This window comes from Sceloporus undulatus, unplaced genomic scaffold, assembly GCF_019175285.1.
Source record: "Sceloporus undulatus isolate JIND9_A2432 ecotype Alabama unplaced genomic scaffold, SceUnd_v1.1 scaffold_533, whole genome shotgun sequence".
Classification (NCBI taxonomy): Eukaryota; Metazoa; Chordata; class Lepidosauria; order Squamata; family Phrynosomatidae; genus Sceloporus; species Sceloporus undulatus.
Window position 1 is genome coordinate 1 of NW_024803453.1, and position 8,063 is coordinate 8,063.

Sequence of the window (8,063 nt, forward strand, 5' to 3'; positions counted from 1 at the left end):
GGCCATGTGCCGTAATAAGTTATTCATTTATTCATTTGTATTATTTTGTAACTCAAGATAAAGAACCTCCAAGGACTTGAATGAACTCTACTGTGTCTGTGACTTATTTCTAAGTGTGGAAAGTGGTCTGTGTATTGCCAATACCTATATCTAGATATTTGCTTCCATACTCTGCCATGTTATTGTTGATCTGCATCTGGGAGCGTCACCCTCAGATTGTAGTGTACATTGGATTGTGAACGCGATCGAAAATCAGAGCCAACAAGGACCTGAGAGGTGGTGTGGTAATCCCTTTTGTCTGAGGTATTTGCATCAAACACCCACTGCATTCAATTCGTGTTCACGCCATTCTTTCCCCACCCAAGAAATATTCTAAAGAGATATAAACCTTTCCGAACCCTCAGTTTCTGCCCAAAGCACCAATTTCAGTATAAATATCAGGCCCAACTTGCTGTTCTTCAGTGTCAGTCCAGTTACAGACAGACACTTTGTTTGTTTTCAATGCACTCACCAACTCCAATTGTCGCAGGAACTACTGACCTCTCCTCATTCCAAATCCTCAACAATTGGAATAAAGCTCTGGATAGGTAATAGATACCTTTAACAAAGCCTTACATCTATTCACCACTCCCACCTTTATTACCTAGATCTTGTGTGTGCCCATGAACACTTATATATATATAGTATGTGTGTCTGTGTATTTTGCTTTCCCCTAAATAAAACACAAAAGCCTATTTCAAATGCCTCTGACGTATTGTTTGATTCAGGACCTGCTATAGCTGGGCTGGATCCAGAGGTCACTGTTGCCCCAGTAAAACTATCTCGTTCTATTGAGCTAAGTACCAAATTCCCCTAAAAGCATAGCACTTGTGGGTGTCCTCCCCAGACTCCAGCATTTTGGGTAACAAAGGGCCTCTTGAATCAATCATGGAGCTAAGCAAGCTCAGGATGGAAAAGAAACATTAGAGAAAAAGCAGGTTTTGTGTCCCCCTTTCGTCCCTTCATAGATATTACTCATAACTGATCATAGAATCATAGAATCGTAGAGTTGGAAGAGACCACAAGGACCATTCAGTCCAATCCCCTGCCATGCAGTAACTCTCAATCAAAGCATCCCCGAAAGATGGCGATCCAGTCTCTGTTTAAAGACCTCCAAGGAGGGAGACTCCACTACACTCCGAGGAAAGAATGTGTTCCACTATCAAACAGCCCTTACTGTCAGGAAGTTGCTTTGATTCTATAATTCTAAAGTGGAAACAAAGCACTCTGACAGTGAATGATGAAAGGGCCCTCGGTCTTCACAGCAAGGGCAATGGATTCAGGTTCCTTACCCACAAAGGCCACATTTTCATAATTCTCCATCATCACAGAACTGTATGTAAGTTTCTGCTTCTTTGTCAACAGTTTCCATTCCTCCTCGGTGAAATATACTGCTACATCCGCAAAGGTCACCTGCAATAGAAAATAGCCTTATCCAGAGAGTGACTAAGCAAAAGGGGAGGAAAGCACATGGTGCATCCAAATATTATTTCAACACTTCAGAATTCAGTCCAGGAAATAAACTTTAAATTCTGCAAGAAAGCAAAAAGCTACAGCCTTTGAGATCCAGTTTGTCTCGAATCCTTTCAATATAATATACAATATAATAAACAATATAATTTAGACCATTTCTGAGATATTATTGATTGATTGATTGATTGGGATACTGATTAGCCCAACATGTAAAGTACATTTAGCCACCAAGGAATTCTAGTGAATTTAGCCATATCTCTCCTAATTTCAAAAACAGTTCTGGGGAGTCCTCTGGGCTTGAGGGCCACTGGGCCCATCCCCAATTTAGGTTCAGAGAAATTCTTCCATATCCCTCAGCATTTCACAGATGGGGAAAGCAAGACATATGTGGACAAGCAACACCAGAAGGGGTTCAAGATGGCCAGACTTGTTAATGATGAAGATCGCACAAGTGAGGAAGGGCATGGCAGTTTGCTTTTGCTTCTGACTCCTGGCAAGGGCAAGACCCTTCCCCTCTCCTTCTTTTGGGTTGATGTGCTGGACACGTCTTTTGAATTTGGAACACATTTTGCAGTAACTGAAGTGAACTGAGGAGAAGAGGGAAACTGGGAGCAGGAGAGAGAAATGGGTCATTTTCAAAGCTCCTGAAAAAACGAGGTGACAGAGGATTAAGCAGGACTCCCTCTTCCAAACTGGGACAGTTGTTCTCTGCTTGCTTTCATGAGCTGGCACAGCAATGACCCAGATGAAACTAATAGTCAGGATGGCAATTTACCAAAGAGTTGTTGCACCTCGGCAGCCTCTTCTTCTTGGAGCTCAACTCCCTCCGCTTGGCCTCTGTGTCAGCCATCAGGTAGGCAGGGGGTCCTGGTGGGCCTGCACTTGGGTCACAAAAGATACTGCAAAGCAGTGTACAAGGGGGCCAAGATGAAGTTCCTGAGAAAAGAGACCAGGGTTAGGCTTGGTTTGGAAAGAAACGCTGCAGCACTCAAAGTCACAAAGATCGGCATCCTGCTGGTGACATACGCAGGTGACATGCCTCCTTCGGGCCAATTGAGAGGTGGGCATCCCTTCCTCCCTCTGCACCAAACAAAGCCCCTTGGACCTAGCATAGACTCACAGCAGCTCCCCTACACAAGTTACTCCATACCTTGTGAGATTAGGTGGGGATCAGGGGATGGGAAATTGGAAAAGGCCCTGGTTATGTCCCCATAGCTAGATGTGAAATGAGTTTATCATCTGCTGAAACCTGCAGAGTTCCCCAGTGGCCCTCAGAGGAAAATGTCTTCGTTTTGCTTCTGGCTACAGAAACACAGCTGGATGCATCTCCGATACCTCGCACCAAACACTCTCACCAGGCATGGAATGGTCATGCAGGATGGCTTCCACAACTCCATGGTAATAGCTGGGTCAGTGAATGGCCAGTTGTAGCCTGATTCCACCTGGAGCAACACTGGAGCATAGAGGGTTCTGCTGGTCAGGCTGTCTGGCCTGGTGGCCCCTCATTCTCCCAGTGGCTAAACCAGTTGCCCTCCATCCCCCAGGGAGGCCCCCGGTCAGGCAGGGCAGGAAAGGAGCTCTCTCTTCTCTGGTTGCCCCCCTTCCATGGGATCCAGCCCTCCTCCCCAATTCCCATGGCAGCCTTCTGCATGCAGAGAAGTCACAATTCTGAGAGTGTCTTTGCCCACGTAAAGATTACCCATTTTCCACACTATTCCCTGGCCATGTTGGCTTGGGAATGTCCTGTTCTTGCCACATAGAATCATAGAATCGTAGAGTTGGAAGAGACCCCAAGGGCCATCCACTTCAACCCCATTCTGCCATACAGAAACTCTAAATCAAAGCATCGCCAACACATGGCCATCCAGCCTCTGCTTGAAGACCAAGGAAGGAGATTTGACTGCACTCCGAGGAAGGAGTCTGTTCCACTGTCAAACAGCCCTTACTGTCAGGAAGTTTTTCCTAAGGTTGAGGTGGAATCTCTTTTCCTGGAGCTTGCATCCATTGTTCTGGGTTCTAGTCTCTAGAGCAGCAGAAAACAAGCTTGCTCTCTCTTCTATATGATACCCCTTCAAAAATTTAAACAGATCAATCATATCACCTCTTAACCTTCTCTTCTCCAGGCTAAACATCCCCACCTCCCTAAGTCATTCCTCATAAGGCATGGTTTCCAGATCCTTCACCATTTTAGTCGCCCTCTATGATTCTATGATTTATATACCAGGTGGAGAAATTCCAGCCCCTGGGCTGAATAAGACCTATATTACTTTATGGATCTGATCCACGGCCTCAGCTCATTACGCCCCCTTTTTCATTTTGACACTGGTGAAAATAATCATTTCATTTTTCCAAATGAGACAAATCTCTGAGCTTAACTGCTGTGATAATAATAATAATAATAATAATAATAATAATAATAATAATAATAAATGTATGTATATACCACCTTTCCAAAAAGATCAAAGGGGTTTAAAAATAGACAATTATAAAATTTGTGTGTTTGTGTGTGTCAGTCATAGCAGGAGCATGAGGTTTGTACCTCCTTCCTCTTCTTGCTAAATCCACACAGAAATTGAGGCATGTACATTTCTATGCATTGTTTCTGAATGGATCTATTGTCAAAATCACAATTTTTTTCACTTTTCCTTGTATATTTTTAAAAAAGATGCACACTGCTGAATATGTTGCACTTATACAACAAAAATCTATAAATGTATAGGTTTAGGAGTGAAGATTGCATCCTGGATTATGCTCATTTTGGGGAAGTGAAGACCTATGTAAATTCATTTTGTAAACCCAGTGAAACAAATATCTCACAAAGCTCTAGTAAACAACACATACACACAGCCCCCATACAAAGGACTCACTGGTGCACTATGTGTCTGGGTCTGGAAATCTCACTTCCAACGTCTGGGAAGACAATGCTGCCAGACACTCAATTTGGGGCTTTATGCCTGCAAAGCATGGGCTCAGTCTCTCAGCTGCAACCTTTCCATACAATCCTGGACTGAAACATTTAAACAAAGGTCTTCTTTCACCTCCAGGAATAAAAGCCTACCTTCAGTACAAAGACCCTGATTCCTGCAGCCCCAGAAAGGGCTCTTCTGCAGTCCTTTATGGCTGGAGCTTCCCTGGGTCAGAGGCCGTCTCCTCAGCCGTAGAGAAGGGTTGCTCTGAGTGCGAAGGAGGAGGAGGTCCACAGGGCTGAGGGAGGGAAGGCAATGGGGAAAGGTCAGTGCCAATGGCCATGGAGGGCAGAAGGTGACAATGCCTAGGAAACTCCTCTGAGTCCCAGTCCTAGGAATGAGTGGCAAGAGTGAGTCCAGGGGGCTGAGGGGGTCTCCTTTCCCAAAGGGGGAGGCAAGGACTGGTGGACCCTCCCCAGCTAGGGCCCAAAGGAAGCGTCTCTTTCCCCACCTCTCTCTCCCAGACCTCAAAGCCCAGCCTCTCACTGGCCCTGAGTCCCTTGCCTCCCTTCCTCAGACCCCCACAGGCGCCTGCCTGCCTTCCTTCCTTCCTTCCTTCCTTCCTCCCAAAATGGAGGGCAAGAGGCATAAAGGGACACACTGCCTTCCTTTTGGCCCAAGGAGCCTGGCGTCCTTCTCACTCTGGAGCCTCAGGAGAGAAAGAGGAGCCTCTGTTCAACTGAGGCCTCAGAGAAGGTTCTGGAACTGGAACATTATTCCCCACAGTCCCAAGCAGCACAAAATGGCCACCAGAACACAAAATGGCAGCCAGAACACAAAATGGCAGCCAGAATACAAAATAGCTGCCAGAACACAAAATGGCTGCCTCTTCCTCAGCGCTTGGCAGTTGTCAGTTTGAGTCCTTCAGGGGAGAGAGAGGGACTGATGGGAAGAGAGGAAGGAGGTCCTGGAGGGAGATAGAGAGCCTTCCTGAGATATTCAGGGTTCGCTTCCTAACAAAGGGGTTTCTGGCCTCATAAAGGACTTGGGGCAAACTGGATCTGAAAGGCAGTAGTAGCCTTTTCTCTTGCCAATGGGATTTAAAATGCCTTTCCTGGACTGGATCTCCTACAATCTACATACCCTGCAGTAAGGTCCCTCCAATAGCTCTGAATTGAGAACTACAACTCCCATGTCTTCTTGACCAGAAACATTGGCAATATCTTTCTTTCTTTCTTTCTTTCTTTCTTTCTTTCTTTCTTTCTCCCTAGCTGGCTTGTGAGGGTGGTAAAACCTGTAAGTGGTGTTACTCCTCTTGTTGTCATTGTGTGCCTCCGAGTTGTTTCTGATTTATGGCAACCCTAAGAGAAGACTTTTGCATGCTTTTAATAATAATAATAATGTTTTTATACCCCTCTATTCAGCTAAAAGGCTTTCAAAGTCTTACAAATTATTAATTAGACATTTAGACATCATGGCAACCTTAAGGGAAGCTCTTCGTAGGCTTTTTTTGGCATGATTTGTTCAGAAGGGGTTTTGCAAGTGCCTCCCTCTGAGGCTGAGAAAGTGTGACTTCTTGCCTCAGATCACTCAGTTGGTTTCTGTGGCCAAGAGGGCATTCAAACCCTGGTCTCCAGGGTCATAGTCCAATACTCCAGCCACTAAACCCCACTGTCTCTTCCTTGAGGATTTGTCGTTTTTTGTGGTGTGCCTCCAAGTCATTGCTGACTTCTGGGGAGCCTCTCCTGGGGTTTCCTTGGCAAGAGTTGTTCAGAGGAGGTTTGCCATTGCCATCCTCTGAGGCTGAGAGAGTGTGACTTGCCAAAGGGTCACCTAAGTCCAAAACACACTGCAGCAATAATCCAATCTGATACCGCTTTAACTGCCCTGGATCAGTGCTAGGGAATTCTGGGAAATTTAGTTTTGTGGGACATTGAGCTTTTTCTGTCAGAGAACTCTGGGGCCACAATAAACTCCAATTCCCAGGATTCCCTCACACTGGGCCAGGGCAGTTAAAGCACTCTCAAACTGGATTATTGCTGCCACGTCTTTTGGGCCTTACTTGGGCACAAATTGCCCATAGCCTGCAATGCATCTCCTAATTCTGTTGGCAGTCCCTCCCTCCCAACACTTTCTCATTTCCCCCCAAAACCAGCGCAAACCTGACAGATGGAAAGAGGTTTTAAAGCAGCATTTAAATCTACCATATTTGTTTTTAAAAGACTAAATGTCCCAAATGCTATTATCAGTTTCGTAGCTATTATTACAGAAAGACGTAGAGCATAAACTCCTCAAGTACCTTTATTTTCTGGAGTGAGATGGGCTTTTCCAACTGACTCACTGTGATGATCTCCGGTGGTCCAAGCAGCCAAACTGCGGCCCTGAAATAACAATAACAACAATAATAATAGTTTTATAGCCCTCTCTCTTCAGCCAAAAGGCTATCAGAGTGGATTACAAATTGTTAATTAGACATTTAGACATTAAGGCTCTCAGCCCAGCAGACCCTTGAATTCCTTAAATCACGCTGCCATCATCCAGTGAATTATAAAAGGGTTTCCCTTAACCTACACTGGGACCAGCAGTTAAGGAACCTTATTTCTCCTTCTTTACTGATCTTCCCAGCATCAACCGAGCCAAAACACGTGTAAAAGGAGCGTCAAGTAGTAGATACTCCAAGGAGGTATTTATTATGAATAACAAAATATAACTGAAATATAAGTCCTACAAGATATTAAGAATCTTGCAGGAACAATATTTGTAAGTATATAATGTTCAATTCATAAAAGCTATTAAAACAATAAATAAACCTAAGGGTCCAATTCTGAGACTAACTTCCAAGATCCGCTCTTTAACTCTCTCTCTCTCGATCTCCAACCGACACAATTCCCCCAACTGTCTCTTGGTCTCTCAGGCCTTATATCTCCTTCTCACGGAAGCTTCCAGAAGAACCTTCATCTTGCTCTCTGATTGGTCAAGAGAGCCTTCTGTAGCAGTGATGTCACTCTGCATTTGCATAAACCTCCCTTTTCTGCCTGAAGAAGACCTCCATTGACTGGAGCCCAGTCATTACACTTTTCCAAGGCAAGGCTTGCCCCTATTTCCTAATGTTGTTCTTGGGGTCTGCCTCCCAGTTGTTTCCAGGTCTTATGGTGACCTTATGGGAGTCTCTGAAGGGGTTTTCTTGGGAGGTTCCTTCAGAGTGGGTTTCCCATGGCCTTCCTCTGAGGCTGAGAGAGTGTGACTTGCCCAAGGCTTCAGTCCTTTTGGAAGCCTTTTTGCTTTATCTTCTAGAAGGCAGCTGAAGTGTTGCTTCTTGCTCTGAAGAATGAGAGGATCCTTGTGGCATCCAAAAGGCTAACATTCTCTAGAGTTATGTCTGATGATATGTATATATAGGATTGCAATCCCTGTTCATTTATCTTGGCCTCCAACACACCTTTTGTGCCAGTGGTGGCGGCAAGGAGGGGAAAAGTTGGGGAGGAGAGGAGAGGGACTTTTGTCCCCAATGTCGGCGCGTGTGGACTTGAGCATACACAGATTTTGGTATACGTGTGTGTGGGGGGTCCGGAACGTCTACCAGGGGCCCATTGTATTCGCAAGCAAAGGAGGGCCAAGAGAGCCCTGGAGAGCCTTGCTTGCGGT

General features: G+C 45.3%; 1 long non-coding RNA gene across 1 annotated transcript; it reads right to left on the reverse strand.

The window, feature by feature from the left end:
• Positions 1-1,142: 1,142 nt before the first annotated feature.
• LOC121917747 lies at positions 1,143-4,628 on the reverse strand. The gene is made up of 3 exons (XR_006101098.1): positions 4,571-4,628; positions 2,288-2,448; positions 1,143-1,452 (listed from the first exon to the last, which is right to left on the reverse strand). It is a non-coding gene; the product is annotated as an uncharacterized LOC121917747 (long non-coding RNA).
• Between the last annotated feature and the right edge of the window lie 3,435 nt (positions 4,629-8,063).